This window comes from Ovis canadensis, chromosome 18, assembly GCF_042477335.2.
Source record: "Ovis canadensis isolate MfBH-ARS-UI-01 breed Bighorn chromosome 18, ARS-UI_OviCan_v2, whole genome shotgun sequence".
NCBI lineage: Eukaryota > Metazoa > Chordata > Mammalia > Artiodactyla > Bovidae > Ovis > Ovis canadensis.
In genome coordinates this window covers 23,616,466-23,632,197 of record NC_091262.1, presented here as the reverse complement: position 1 = coordinate 23,632,197, position 15,732 = coordinate 23,616,466, and the positions used below count along the sequence as shown (strand labels likewise).

At 38.6% G+C, this 15,732-nt stretch overlaps 1 long non-coding RNA gene across 1 annotated transcript in view; it reads left to right on the top strand.

The window, feature by feature from the left end:
* The window catches only part of LOC138423514 (uncharacterized), a 92,709-nt gene extending 83,222 nt beyond the window's left edge, over positions 1 to 9,487 (top strand). The window contains exon 4 of the long non-coding RNA XR_011250299.1: positions 9,377 to 9,487. This is a non-coding gene — a long non-coding RNA (uncharacterized lncRNA). The remainder of the gene's footprint in view (positions 1 to 9,376) is intronic.
* The last annotated feature ends 6,245 nt before the right edge of the window (positions 9,488 to 15,732 follow it).

Sequence of the window (15,732 nt, the reverse complement as noted above, 5' to 3'; positions counted from 1 at the left end):
TCAGAAACTGCTTTATGTTTCTGTGGATTATTAGTTTGGCCAGAGAAACTGGAGATGGGGAAATATTTGCACGTAAAAGCTGTAATTCATTTTTGACAGAAGGAAAATATTTTTTAGGGAAATTTGTGGAAAAGTCACAAAAGTGACTCAAATTAAAAAGGTTAATCAAAGGGAAAAATTACTATCCCACCCTCAACCCCACTCCAATGGTGGCTTCTGTCCTTGTTTTGAGTTGATGACACCAACCTTGAGGCAAATCCTACATTAAAGTTGAATTCCCTGGTAACTGAATGACCAAACCACATTTCCTGTTAGGGAGTTTTTTGTAGAAAGTGACAGAACACAATTACAGCTGATTTTTTAATTCTATGTACGATGTCCAAAACTGAGACGTTTCTATGAAACAATTCGATTCCAGCATGTGAGGAATTTCCTGGGTTGTTGATTTTTTTTTCTCTTTCTCACTGTATATTTTTCACCAAGATTTTCCTCTGATTGAAACCTAACTTTCTTTTCTGCAATTTCCAGAAATCCAATGCTCTACCACTGACAACAACAGGGCTCATTTAAATGTTTCGCAAGATGACAAAAAGAATAAGGGGAAAGCTGGCAAATCAGGCTCAGGAGAGGGGGGGGCATTAAGTCTAACACAAACATTAATAGGGACCCCTAATCTCTTCTCCCGCCTGCTTTGATAGGAGGTCAGAGCGCCTGGTCCCCACGCCTGCTCCCTCAAGACCGATAACAAGCAGATGTTACTGTAACATGCTCAGGGAATCAAGCATAAATATGACCCCTGACCCCGGCTGTCAGCTGATCCACTGAGTCTCTTAGAAATAGACTCTTCACTTTGCTGAATCCCCCCTCTTTCCCACCAGCCCCCTCCCCGGGCCTGGCGCCCCCACCTCGGGTTTCTATGCCCGTGGCTGCCGCCCTGGCCCTTGCACAGTTGCGCTCGGTGTAACCTTTCTCTTCACGGAGGTCAAAGGCCCAAGACCTCAGGCCAGCTTCTTTTCTTGCAAAAGGCCAGCTGATGAATCATTCCAACTTGAAGGGAACAGAAGAGAGGGGAGGACTCTGAAGGCCTTTTCAGAGAAACAACTGTGGCCTATACATCAGCATTTACACTGCCTTGACACTTTCAAAACTCACGTCCCTCTCTGGGAACCACAGAAAGAAGAGGGGACTGAGAGGTCTTGCTATCAGGATGGAAGAAATAAGAAGGAAAGAAGGGGAACATGATACCAGCCTTCAAGACTGTGTAACTGGAGGCTGTCCAGAAAAAGAGAGAAATGTAGGCGTGTACGTGTGCGTGCTCACACACACACACACACACACACACACACACAGACACACAATCTTTGCCCAGATTTCAGCTGGATCAGAGTCACTTTTTACAAATTGAGAGAAAAAGAGAGCATGAACGTGCTTTTCCCCTCTTCCAAGAGAGTTTGGTCACGAGCACTTTGTTGAATGACTCAGAATTCTCTTGCCTATTATTTAGAAAAGCAGCAATCATCTAACTTTGAAAAAAGAAACTCTATATATGCCTCCTTTAAGACAACCCCCCATGAGTAGAATCAGGAGGGAGGGGTGGGGTTGGAAGCTAGGATCGATGGCTAAAACACCTGGAAAGCATTTTGGTTTTCACTGTTTTATTCATTCTACAAAGCTCTAGTTCTAGTTTATACTTTGAATCTGTGAGAAGTGAATCTTTACGCTGAAGTCATTCAGGTGTCTTCAGTAGCCTTACAGTAAGGTTAAGGTTTGGAAATACTTGCGGGGGTCCTAGAAAGGAGTTAATACAGACCCAGTCGTCTGTTCAAGGCCTCCAAAATGAAAGGAAGTATAAGGTGCAGGCCAAGAATGGAGACGCAGATGCAGAGAATGGATGTTCAGACACAAAAGGGAAGGGGGTGGGATGAATTATGAGATGACAATTCACATTTATCTGCTACTATGTGTAAAAACAGACAGCTAGTGGGAAGCTTCTGTACAGCATGGAGAGCTCAGCTCAGTACTCTGTTTTGACCCAAAGGCGTGGGATGGGGGGTGGCTTGGAGAGAAACTTAAGAGAAAGGGAATCTGTGTATGCTTATAGCTGTTGTTGTAAGGCAGAAACCAGCACAACATTGTAAAACATTTATCCTCCAGTTAAAATTTTTTTAAAAATCAAAGGTAAACTCAAAAAATTAATTAATTAAAAAAGAGGGAGGGGATGTATGTATATATATAGTTTATTCACTTTGGTGTGCAACAGAAAAAACACAACATTGTAAAGCAATTATACTTCAATTTGAAAAAACGAAAAAGCTCCTAAGAGGAGCTCTACAGGGACTGCACTAATTGGACTAAACTTGATGTCATCAGTTTTTTCTCTTGTCTTTTCTGTCCTATGTTTTCTCTAAAATCTTCTAATTTAGACAAAACACTGACCCCACTATTACCGACTCCATGCGGAAGATAGAGAACTATCACACTTTGAGCTCCACTTCATCATATAGTTGTTCGTTTATTTTTTCATTCAATAGAAAGTGAAGTAGCTCAGTTGTGTCCGACTCTTTGCGACCCCATGGACTGTAACCCACCAGGCTCCTCTGTCCATGGGATTTTCAGGCAAGAATACCGGAGTGGGTTGCCATTTCCTTCTCCAGGAGATCTTCCAGCGAATTGAACCCAGGTCCCATGCACTGAAGGCAGACGCTTTACCGTCTGAGCAACCCAGTGTCTTTTAATTGCTATAGGGGCACTGCTGCTGCTACTGCTGTTAAGTCACTTCAGTCGTGTCCATCCCTGGGATTCTCCAGGCAAGAACACTGGAGTGGGTTGCCATTTCCTTCTCTGTGCTATAGGGACACAGAGATGGATAAAACATAAACTTACCTGACAAGAGTTTGCATCTTCCTGGAGTAGATCAGGCAGGAAACAGATAAACATAGAAAAAGATAACACTGCAGGGTGCCATAACCGAGGTGCTTGCCAACTTCTATGACAGCTTGAAAGATGATATCATTTGATGGTGTCTTAAATAAGAGTTAAGAATGGAACCCCAAAAGATATCTGTATAATGTTCCCATAGAACATAGAAAACGGAAGCATGAAGGAACAAAATGCATCCAAGGAATGCCACCATGCTTGATCTGACAATCACAATAAGGGACACAGAAGAGAATGGCCAGGGAGAAAAGACAAAAAATGTGGTGATCACCTGGAATTAAGGAAATATGAAGCCGAAATATTTCAATGGGTTGCATGTCTTTGGACCTGTCAGGGGTTGGGTGTCCTCCAGTTCCTATTAGCATCCTAGTATTACTGAGATGTTTTTCCTGAAGGTGAAGAACATTCCAGATTCATAGGATGAGGAGTAGTTCACTCTTTATAGATCAAAAACTTAATTCAAGTCCTGAAACAGAATTTTTGATTAGCTAAACCTATGAGATTTCCCATTCATAAATGAAAAGAAAAATGAAGATCCGGTCATGACTTCCCTCCTCTTGATGGCAAAGCATCGGTTCAGAGAGTGCGCCCTGTTGGGGCTCTGACTCCTACGCCAAGCCAGTGACTTTGACTTCCTATAACGCTTCCCACAGCAAATGCTAGTGTAATGATCTGCTTGTCTACTGTGGCTCTTATTAACAGAATTCATGGGCATCATGTTTAACAGACCATTTTTTAAAATATGGTAGGTTATTCAAATCTGAGAAGTTGAAATTGAATATATCAATAAAGTAGAAATTCTGGCTTAAAAAAACTGATGACCTGTATTCAGTTCAGTTCAGTCCTTCAGTAGTGTCCGACTCTTTGCGACCCCATGAATCCCAGCACGCCAGGCCTCCCTGTCCATCACCAACTCCCGGAGTTCACTCAGACTCGCATCCATCGAGTCAGTGATGCCATCCAGCCATCTCATCCTCGGTCGCCCTCTTCTCCTCCTGCCCCCAATCCCTCCCAGCATCAGAGTCTTTTCCAATGAGTCAACTCTTTGCATGAGGTGGCCAAAGTACTGGAGTTTCAGCTTTAGCATCATTCCTTCCAAAGAAATCCCAGGGTTGATCTCCTTCAGAATGGACTGGTTGAATCTCCTTGCAGTCCAAGGGACTCTCAAGAGTCTTCTCCAACACCACAGTTCAAAACCATCAATTCTTCCGCACTCAGCCTTCTTCACAGTCCAACACTCACATCCGTACATGACCACAGGAAAAACCATAGCCTTGACTAGACGGACCTTAGTCGGCAAAGTAATGTCTCTGCTTTTGAATATACTATCTAGGTTGGTCACAACTTTTCTTCCAAGGAGTAAGTGTCTTTTAATTTCATGGCTGCAATCACCATCTGCAGTGATTTTGGACCTGTATTAACAAATTTAGAAAAATAGAAATCATACAAAATACATCCTCAGACAACCATGGAATTAAAGTAAAATTAAATTAACAGAAATCAGTATTTAGAAATTAAACAATAAAAATTAAACTAAATCCATGGATGTTTTGAAACCCATAATGGGTCAAAAAGAAGTTGTCAGGAAAACTGAAAAAATGTTCTGAAAATAAATACATCTTATCAAAATTTGTAGAATATAGTGAAAGCAGAGCCAAAAGGAATATTTATAACATTAAATAGGTATACTTGAAGAGGAGAAATATCTAAAATCTACATGTAGAGAATGACAAAATACAGTAAAAAAAAAAAAAAGAAAGAAGATCTAAATAAGTGAAAAGATATTTTGAATTTATGAATTGAAAGATCCAGTGATGTTAACATGTCAGATATACCCAGTTTGATCTACAGATGCTGGACAATCTCAATCAAGAATCAAAACCTTAGCAAACTATTTTGTACAAATTGACAAGCTGTGTCTGAAGTTTATTCGGAAAGACAAAAGGTTTATAATAGTCTATATAATTCTGAAGAAGAAAAGCAAAATTAGAGGACTCACATTATCTGATTTGATGTTTAATATAATGCTGTAATATTCCTGAAAGCATGATATTTTGTGAATTAGAGAGCCCAGAAATAACCCCATACAAATATAGACAACTGATTTTTTTTTTACAAAAATGCAAAGAAAATCCAATGATTAAAAGATAATGATTTCAACTGGTGATGTAAGAATAATTGGCTATCAATATGCAAAAAGTAAATTAGTCAATAAGTAAATAATAAAGAACAGACAAGTCTCCCAAGTAGAAGAATTCCAAATAATTCATGTGATACTCCACACTCAGTGAGATGGATCATAAGGCTCCATTCCTTTAGTGTGTACCATGCATTGTGATTTTCACTCTAAGAGAGTAATACGAAAAGAGGGGGAAAATAGTAACTTTACAGTAGAGAAATCTGATGAGTCACGTTGACAGCAGATTCCTTTGATAAGATGTGATGAGAAGGGCACTTTTTTGGATTATCTTCTTACCCAAAACCTGTAATTCCAGTTTAACCACAAGGAAAACATGAGACAAATCCCAGTTGAGCAGCATTCCATAAAGTATATGGCCAGAAGAGGTGTGCTCATTCACTCGGTCCTGTCAGACACCGTGCAGCCCCATGGACTGCAGCCCACCAGGCTCCTCTGCCTGTGGGTTTTTTCAGGCAAGAATATGGGATTGGGTTGCCATTTCCTGCTCCAGGGGAACTTTCTGACCCAGGGAACAAACATGTGTCTCCATCTCCTGCATAAGCAGGTCGATTCTTTACCACTGAGCCACTGAGAAGCCTCCCAAAATACATGGTCAGTACTCCTCAAACTTGAAAAGTCATAAACAGGGGAAAATCTGCTTTATGAGAGAAAAATGTCACAGCCTGGTATAAAAAGGACGTTAGGTAAAGACTTTAACAAATTTGATAAAGCATAATTTTAGTTAATTACAATGTGTAAATACTGATTCATTAATTGTGATAAGTTTATCATACTAAGGTCAGATGTGAATCATAGGGAGAACCGGGTATAAGATGCATAGGAACTCTGCCTCATTTTTTTGGTTTTCTATAAATTTTCAAATTTCTATTCTAATATCAAAATAAAATTTTGATGACTCATTTTCTTCAAGCAAATAATTAAATTATATTTGCTTTTCCCTTCACCAATCTTATGAAGCACTGTATTTTTTCTGTGCTGAATGAATGAAAGAGTGACTAGTTGGATGAATAAATATTTTAAAAGAAAATTTGAATTTTGAAAAACTTAACTGACGATTTTAACCTTTATCATGGTGACTCAACCAAGATATTGTTCACAACGGAGCCTTTCTGAACAGATAGTTCTCCAAATGATATTTGTAACACAAAATTGAAAAAAGTAAGTTGTAGCTTCTTATTTCCACCCAGAAAATCTGGCATAAAATCTTTTTAATAGATTCTATTTTCTATTATAATAAAAAATTGTTGCCAAATGCACTATCTTTTTAACAAAAAAATTACTATATTAAGAATATAAAGAGAAATTCCATAGACAAATAAGGAAGCACAATTGCAAAGGAGCTTGTCTTTTTCATCCCACTGTCCCTTTTCAGATTGCTGGGAGAAATATCAATAGCCTCAGATATGCAGACAATACCACCTTAATGGCAGAAAGCAAAGAGGAACTAAGAGCCTCTTGATGGAGGTGAATAGAAGAGTGGAAAAGCAGGCTTAAAACAACATTTAAAAAAACTAAGATCATGGCATCTAGTCCCATTACTTCATGGAAACTAGATGGGAAACAATGGAAATAGACTATTTTCTTGGGCTCCAAAATCACTGCAGATGGAGACTGTGACCATGAAATGAAAAGATGCTTGCTCCTTGGAAGGAAAGCTATGACAAAACTTGACAGCGTATTAAATAGCAGAGACCTTGCTTCTCTGACAAAGCTCTGTATAGTCAAAGCTACGGTTTTTCCAGTAGTCATGTACCAGTGTGAGAGTTGAAACATAAGAAGGCTAAGTGCCGAAGAAGTGATGCTTTCAAATTATGGTGCTAGAGAAGACTCTTGAGAGTCCCTTGGAGAACAAGGAGATCCAACCAGTCAATCCTAGAGGAAATTAAGCCTGAATATTCACTGGAAGGACTGATCCTGAAGCTAAAGCTCCAATAATTTGGCCACCTGATGCAAAAGGCTAACTCATTGGAGAACATCCTGATACTGGGAAAGATTGAGGATAGGAGGAGAAGGAGGCATCAGAGGGTGAGATGGTTGGATAGCATCATCGATTCAATGCACATGAGTTTGAGCAAACTCTGGGAAACAGTGAAAGATGGGGGATCCTAGAATGGAGTTCATGGGGTCACAAAGAGATGGCCACAACTTAGCAACCGAACAATAACAATCCCTTTTCAGGGATAACTTGAGGTAGAATCAGAAACTCTAGAAGAGGTGAGAAATTTTCATCAACTTGCCCTGGTCATTGAAAATTCTTCAGTGGCTAATAACTCAGAAAATGAATTCATTCATTCCACACAGTTTTCTGAATATGCATGATAATGCAGATACATAGTTTAATCTTGTTATTAAAGAATTTGGCCCAACAAACATGTTGATCTCAATGAGTTCCTGAGTGTAATGTACTGATGATGCTACAATGTGTAACAATAAAGGAGACCAAACTCGGGTTCAAAGGAAGCAAGGAGCTTGAGTGATGAGAGACTCTTTGGTCATCTAGGAGCCAAGAAAGGGGTGAGAATAGAAGAGAGGCCTTAAATTGTATTACGTCACTCCTAATTCACCTGTTACTCCTTATAACAGTTACTGCTTATAACTCATGTGTTTGTGTGCCCACTAGTCCCCTGGGGAAGTTTTCTGGCTTTCCCTCTCCTGGCCTTTTCCTCTAGGTTATAATAATCATGTGCAGAGTTCCCTGAAGAAGTTCCTGGTTCTCACACAGCAGTGATGATCAAATATATTTATATAATTTTTTAATGTGTTATATTTTTTTTCTACATGGTTATCTTGTGAATAAAAAATCTTAACCTGTTCAAAACACTATCTGATAAGATTGTTGGCCAACTGTGAACTTATTAAATAAAAATATTCTTAGATGAAATACATACATTTTTTAAAAAATTTATACCCTCTGATACAAAAGTTTAACTCTAAAACATTAGCCTCCGGAGTTGAACATAAATGTTTAAAATAACTAAAAGACATGATAATAGTAAAAATTAAAAAAAAAAAACTGAATTTGCAACATGAGGTAATCAATTGATTTTATTATTATGTTAAATTATGAAATCATCAAGCATTTTGTTTTCAAAGAATACTTAAGATACAGTGATATTGCAAGACATGTTGTTAAATGGAAACACAGAAACCATGGATACTTTGATTTTACACACACACACACGCACACACACACACACGCGCACACTATATAGCACAAGAAATGCAACAATAATTGAACAAAATGAAATGAGAAAACTTTAGTTCATATTTTCATAGTGACGTTATATTTTCCGAACATTTTCGCTTGAGCAGAAACAGTCTTAAATTTCACCCATAATAAGAACTTTACATTTACCTGAAAAAATATATTTTTTGTGCTTTTAAAAATCACATTTACTCGAAAGAAAATGTGATTTTCCTATGTACTTGTTATTGGAAAGTATTGTTTAGCCAAATCGCAATAAACAGATCAATGTTTGGGGGAAGTACCATTTTCTTTTTTAATGATCCCTATTCCACTTCATGGATAGGGTGGATCATGAGGGCCAAATGTAATGAACAAGGCACATTTACTTTGGAAAAGCAAAACAGTGCATGTCATTATTATTATATATGCTCTATAAGTGGAGATTCCAATTCATTTCTCCATGTGTTTTTAACCAATCAGACTTACATATTTATTATACAGTTTAGTTAAGGTACTCAACTCACTTTGATTCCAGTAGATATCCCTGACTTTTTGAAAGTTTGCTTTACCATACTCCTATTTTTAAAAAAAAAGACTTTTATTAGTTCCTGTTTTGGATAACCAAAAGAACTCAAAATAGAATTTACCTTTTACCCCACCCCGCCCCGCCCCCGCCCCCCCCAGCTCCCAACAAAGACAAAAAGCAAAACTAGAGTTCAATATGTATTTCTCGGTGAACCGTTACAGACTTCACACATCCCAAGCATGAGGGGAACACTGCCAAGCTCCTTCCCCAGGAACAGCACTGAGCAGCTCCGTGTCAAGATGCCATAGCTCTGAACTGCATCTGTGAGCATCTGTGCTTTGTCTTGATTTATTTTATGCATCCATTAGCAAGTTTGTCCTAAGGTAATTGCTTCTCGGCTTTACACCATTTCTGCTTACTAAAGGTTTCATAGGAACAGTCTACTTTGGCAATCTGTATTTATAGGAAGGAGTAAAATAAAAGTTATCCTGTTTCTATTTTTGACTAGAATTTTTTTTTTTTTCAGGTAGCAGCAGACTTTAATGAATGGAAGTGAAATAAAAGGATGGGCACAATCTTTCTTCACAAGCCTTCAGCCCTGACAAAATCCGTTTGGAAAATAAATTTCTCTTTGTCACCGCCCTTCCTTCTTTTGCCTCCTGCCCTGGCCAAAGTTCACACACTTTCTTTGATCTGCTGTTCTGAGCAAATCTGAAGTGAGATGTTATTTAGAAGAAAAAAACTAATGAGAAGCTATTTGGCAGTGAAAACAATTTCCAGGGCATGGAAATCTCACCCAAAAGTCAAGACTCTTGCTAATCAGGGGCCCTTAGGGCAGCAGACTGGAGCTTAGACCTCTCTGAACCCACTGGCCTTAACGGCTACCAGACCCAGCCCACAAAACACTGTTGGCCAGACAGTCACAGCAGAGTCAATAACGGAACTCATAATGTTTCTTTTTCTTTTCTTCAACTTGATCATTACACAAAGGATACTCATTAATAAATGCTTCCATTCTCCCAGAATATTCTTTCACATGGACATTCATTTCATCTCTGAAGGGCTGGATTATCTCCATTTTCCAGTTAAAATGTTTGAATTGACGTAACTTGGAAATGATGGGGAGTGGGACTCATCCCTAGGTTTGTCTGACCCTAAAGCCTTTCATCTTTCCTATGTACTTGAGCTTCTTGCTGAAGCCATCTTCTGTGTAGCGAGGACAGTAAGCGATGGTCATTTCCAGTTCTCAGCCCTTTAGCAGGCTCTATCCACATGGGAGGAGAAGAAACACAACTTGGGGGCTGGGTGAAAGACTGGAGATGTATGTGGTTCAGTGGAGACATCCATAGAATCAAACTGCCTTGGGAAGTCAAGAGGTAAGATGTTGCTTTCATGTATGTTGTAGAATTCAAAAGATTTATCAAACCATGTCTGGAACAATGAGAGTTTCTGAGCTGTATTTTAGGTAGCTGTGTGGAAAATTGCTTAGAGAAGGTAGAGACCTGCAGACTCAATTAAGAGATTCATCTAAACAGTAGAGCAGACGAGATCGGGCGCGTTCAGGGTGGAACTCAGCCGTTAAAAATAATACATTTGAATCAGTTCTAATGAGATGGATGAAACTGGAGCCAATTATACGGAGTGAAGTAAGCCAGAAAGAAAAACACCAATACAGTATACTAACACATATATATGGAATTTAGAAAGACGGCAATGATGACCCTGTATGCAAGACAGCAAAAAAGACACAGATGTGTATAGCAGACTTTTGGACTCAGAGGGAGAGGGAGAGGGTGGGATGATTTGGGAGAATGGCATTGAAACATGTATACTATCATGTAAGAATCGAATCACCAGTCTATGTCTGATGCAGGATACAGCATGCTTGGGGCTGGTGCATGGGGATGACCCAGAGGGATGTTGTGGGGAGGGAGGTGGAAGGGGGGTTCATGTTTGGGATCGCATGTACACCCATGGTGGATTCATGTCAATGTATGGCAAAACCAATACAGTATTGTAAAGTAAAATAAAGTAAAAATTAAAATTAAAAAAAAAGAAAAAAAATAAACAGTAGAGCAATCTTGAAGACCCAAATCCATGTCATCTAGTTGAAAAGGGAAAGTACATGACAAAAGAAAACAAGTTACCAACGTGTTATTGATAGGAATCAATGACAAAGTAAATATCAGTAGAATAGAATGTATGTAGGGAACAAAAAGGATCTCTGAGACCACAAACACATGAAGTTAAAGTGAGGATGAGGAAATACTAGGAGACAAGAAAACTATAATTTTTCAGTGAACAAGTCATAATTCTGTTTGAAGCTGGAATTGAATGCTTTAAAAAATTACAGCTAAGAAGTGACCTTCTAAAGATCAGTGAGTTGTAGATTCCTTTGATATAATCTTAGTCATATTCTATAACGGTGCTGATTAATGAGGGGGGCTGGGTATAAAGCCAGTCATTAGAAGAAAATCTGACTATGGCTAAGAATAGTTCTAGACCCATGTTGGGATTAAGCAAGAATGGGACACTGTGTACCAAAAAGTTGGATATAGCTTCATGGGAAATGGCAGATACTTGGGAAAGGACATTGAGAAATCCTTGGGGATGTAAAATAGGATCAATGAAATTCCTTGGTACTACATTTTTTAAACCCCGTGAGGAAAGAGGATAGACAGATGGTTCTTTAAAGCTAGGATAATTTTTTTTTTTCATCCAAGAAAGAAAATCTACAAATGGCCTTAATTTGCCCTCAATAAATCCATAAATAGACTCATCCTTTACTAAAATAACATAGTAATGTTTAAATTTTGAATATCATTCTGGTACAGCAAATACACCAATCTCTTTGATGTTGCTAATTGATTTGAACAAAAAGTATAAGAAATAACTTGGATTGCAATTTTTTTTTCCATAACAGTGAAGCATGTTCACCCAACAATTCTATGTGCCTGTGCATATATTTTTCTTAAGAAGAAATACATACAAATGTTGCAGTCAGTCAATATGATATATTGAGAAGTATCCTTGGATAGATTATGGTGACTGATAGAATTGGAATATACAGCATTCCCTCCCTTTCAAGAGCATTAACTTCTGAGGTTGCTGTTGAGTTCATAAGAATTCAACTCAAAAAGTCCCTAAAACAAATGAAAACTTGAAACCATATCTTCCTAATCCTTGGGGATGCCTAATCCTTAGACAAAGATCTTAGGAGCACTGCATAGACCTCAAAAATGTTGGTGGATTTTATTTCTATATTTTATTGATATCTGCATTCATGGATGGTGAAATTGATATGTGCATTTGTTCAGCATATGACCATTTATCCCAAGCTTAAGCATGGATATTGTTCTCTGAAGACAACTCATTTGAAAATATCCAGTTGACAATGCAGTCACTCTTACTCATGGAATTTCTGATATTCAGAGACTTACCAGTTTACTCAAATTCATTAACTCAGTAAAAACACTAACTCAACAAATATTTATTAGGCACACATTACGTAAAGCTCATCAGACAAATTAATCTCTTATCTGGTTGTTTGACCAAACTCACTGGAGAGATTTGTAAAAATGGTGAAACTAATTATGTGTGTAGAAACAGCAATGTAATCAATATCTGAAAAGACCTAGATGTTTAATGTCAGTAGGCATAACGGTCTGGGAGTTTTATCCAGGTGATCAAACAAGCTTCCGATTATTAGATTATTTGTTGTCCTGAAGACGACTGATGCCATGTGTCAATAAATCACCAGTAGCGTGAGGACTTGGAAGGGAAGCATTTGCTCTTCTGTGTGCCATGGGGTACTGGATGCACATACATTAGTTCTCTGTTTTGATACGCCCTTCAACCATTCATACAGCATACTCTAACAGAGTTACACGGCCATGTGGCCGGTGAAAGCTGCCTTCGGTACAGAATGCCGCCAAAGCATAAGATTTCTATTATAGAATAAAATATGGAGAACACATAATACGTCTTTTTAGGTAAGATTATAATCACTGCCAAACTCATACTGTCTCTCTCCACTGTTCCTTTCCCTCCTAGTTGTTCCTTTCAGTTATTTATTTAAATATTTATTGACTCTTGGCACCGCATTAGGAGCTAGGGATACAGAGGCGAGAAGAGGGGAGAAAATGACACCTAAACAAATATCTAACCAGTGTGCTCCATGTGATGCTGGAGGTTCACAAAAGACAATATGGAAATGCAAGGAAGAGCATGCTAGTGCCAGGGGTTGCCTGGATGCCTTTGTTTTTCCAGGGCTCCTTTAAGGCTTTATGGACACAGAGTTAATGACTGAAGAGGAGGGTGAGAAGTAAAGAGACCCATCCTAGGTATTTCATAGAATAGTTAGTACAAACTGGGATGAACCATAGCCCTAAAGCCCAGGTATCATTACTTTAGGTCTAGTGTCATTGCCTGGAGGAGGCAATGGGACCCCATTCCAGCACTCTTGCCTGGAAAATCCCATGGACAGAGGAGCCTGGTAGGCTGCAGTCCATGGGGTCGCTGAGGGTCGGACACGACTGAGCGACTTCACTTTCACTTTTCACTTTCTTGCATTGGAGAAGGAAATGGCAACCCACTCCAGTGTTCTTGCCTGGAGAATCCCAGGGACAGGGGAGCCTGGTGGGCTGCCGTCTATGGGTCGCACAGAGTCGGACACGACTGAAGCGACTTAGCAGCAGCAGCAGTGTTATTGCCACTACACTGCGTAGATCCGCAGCTACTTAGAGGGCCTAATATTTTAATCTATCTGACTTTCACCAAGGTCTTCAGTGCTTTAGAGCTTCCCTGGTGGCTCAGATGGTAAAGAACATGCCTGCAATGCAGAAGACCTGGGTTTAATTTCTGGGTCAGGAAGATCCCCTGGAGAAGGGACTGGCTAACCACTCCAGTATTCTTGCCTGGCCAGAGGAGCTTAGCGGGCTACAGTCCATGGAGTCACAGAGACTGAGTGACTAATGCTTAGTGCTTCAATCCGGAGCTCTTTGAGATTTGTCTTTCTGTCTTTATGTCTGGTGCTTTGCATTGTACTAGTCATGAAATACATGCTCCATGTTTTTTTCTGAATAAGTAAGTAAATGAAGGGACTGAGTACTATAGATACAAACAAGGATATAAGATTCCCTGGTGGCTCAGTGGTGAATAACCTGCCTGCCAATGCAGGAGATACAGGTTTGATCCTTGATCGGAACAGCTAAGCACAAGTACCGCAGAGCGTGTGCTCCAGAGTTTGGGAGCTGCAACCACTGAGCCCACATGCCTCGACTACCGAGCCCAGGCACCCTAGAGCCGTGCTCTGCCACCCGAGAAACCACTGCAGGGAGAAGACTGGGCACCCCCTCACCACAACCAGAGAAAGCCCACTCGGTAATGGTGACCAAGCACGGCCAAAAATGAATCAATAAAATTATTTAAAAAGAGAATATAGGTTGATGATAGACAGACAGACAGATAGATACACAGATAATAGAGATCAGAAACACTTTTGCATCCCTCAAATTATTCCAGAAAGAAGCAGTTCTAAAGCTGACATGAGTAGAGGTATTGCCAAATATTTTGTTTTGTTACTTTCACACAAGATTGTAACATAACCATTTTGACCATTGTCAATCCTCATTGCCTGACCGAAAAATTAGAAGCTCCTCTCTGGTCAATTAGATATTAAATTTCAAATTATTAAGAATAATCCAGAAAAGTCTTAGCACTAAAACTCTGGCAGCAGAAAGGCCACAGATTACATGAAGCTAAAAATGTGAATGAAAAGGGCAGTATTCTAAATGATCATAATTATTGTAAAGAAAAAGTTACTGATATTGACTCTCAAGTTTTGCACTTTTTAATCATGATATTTGGGGGTGATAAGCATGTACCTTTAATATAATTATATTACAACACTATTAAATTGAACACAAAGTCTCACATACAGCTAATATTATTTCAAGAGAATCATAATATAAGGGTCTAAATTTTATCTACATACACATTTGAAGGAAGAACAAAACAAATTCTCCAAACTAAACACAGCAAAGAAAGAGAAACTTCTGTAAGAATCTTGTGCGTTTAATAATCTTACAGATTGGAAATTATGATCACATGAATATTAAAGTATATTTTCCAGGTTGAGGATTATTGGCAGTATATCTAACTTCAATTAAAATTTTGACTGGCCTATTAAGTTTTTACTTTTATAACTTTTTAAAAATTTGATGCTAAAAGAGATCGTTACTTTTCTTCACTCTTCACACATACATGTCATCAATAACTTTCTTTCCTTTTACTAAAAGAGGAAAGAAAACTTTGATAATGTTTCCAAAGACCCACAATATTTTTCTTTTCCCTTACTCCAATGAGGACAAAAAAAAAAAAAGAAAAATGTTTAAATCTACCATATAGAATTTCTGCAGCTCACTTAAAGAATTCCACCTTCTCAACACCCTTGTATGTAACTTAATGTTTTTCAGATTTCCAAACTCTATTACCACAATGCTAAACAAATAACTATGGTTCAAAGGTCACAGAAAGAAACCTATTGGGTGAAAGGTTGAATAAGTTGAAAGAAGAGTGTTACAGCTCTAAGAAAGAGGTTTAGCAGGTTTGGGACCTTTTGCCTGCTGGCAACAGCCCATTCTTTCTTATTTTGGCTATTCACCACTAAGGTGTTAACTTTTTAGCTGCTGTGATTTGAGCTTTATTACGTTTTCTCCTTCCATTTACTTATTAAGTTAGAGGAAAGATTACTTCATGGCCAAAACAATATTTCAGATTTTATGAATTAGCTTGCCTTAGGGAAAAACCAAGTTAAATTTGTTGCCTAAATTTGTTCTCATATTTATAACCAAATTAATTCTGTAAACATGGTTCTTCAGG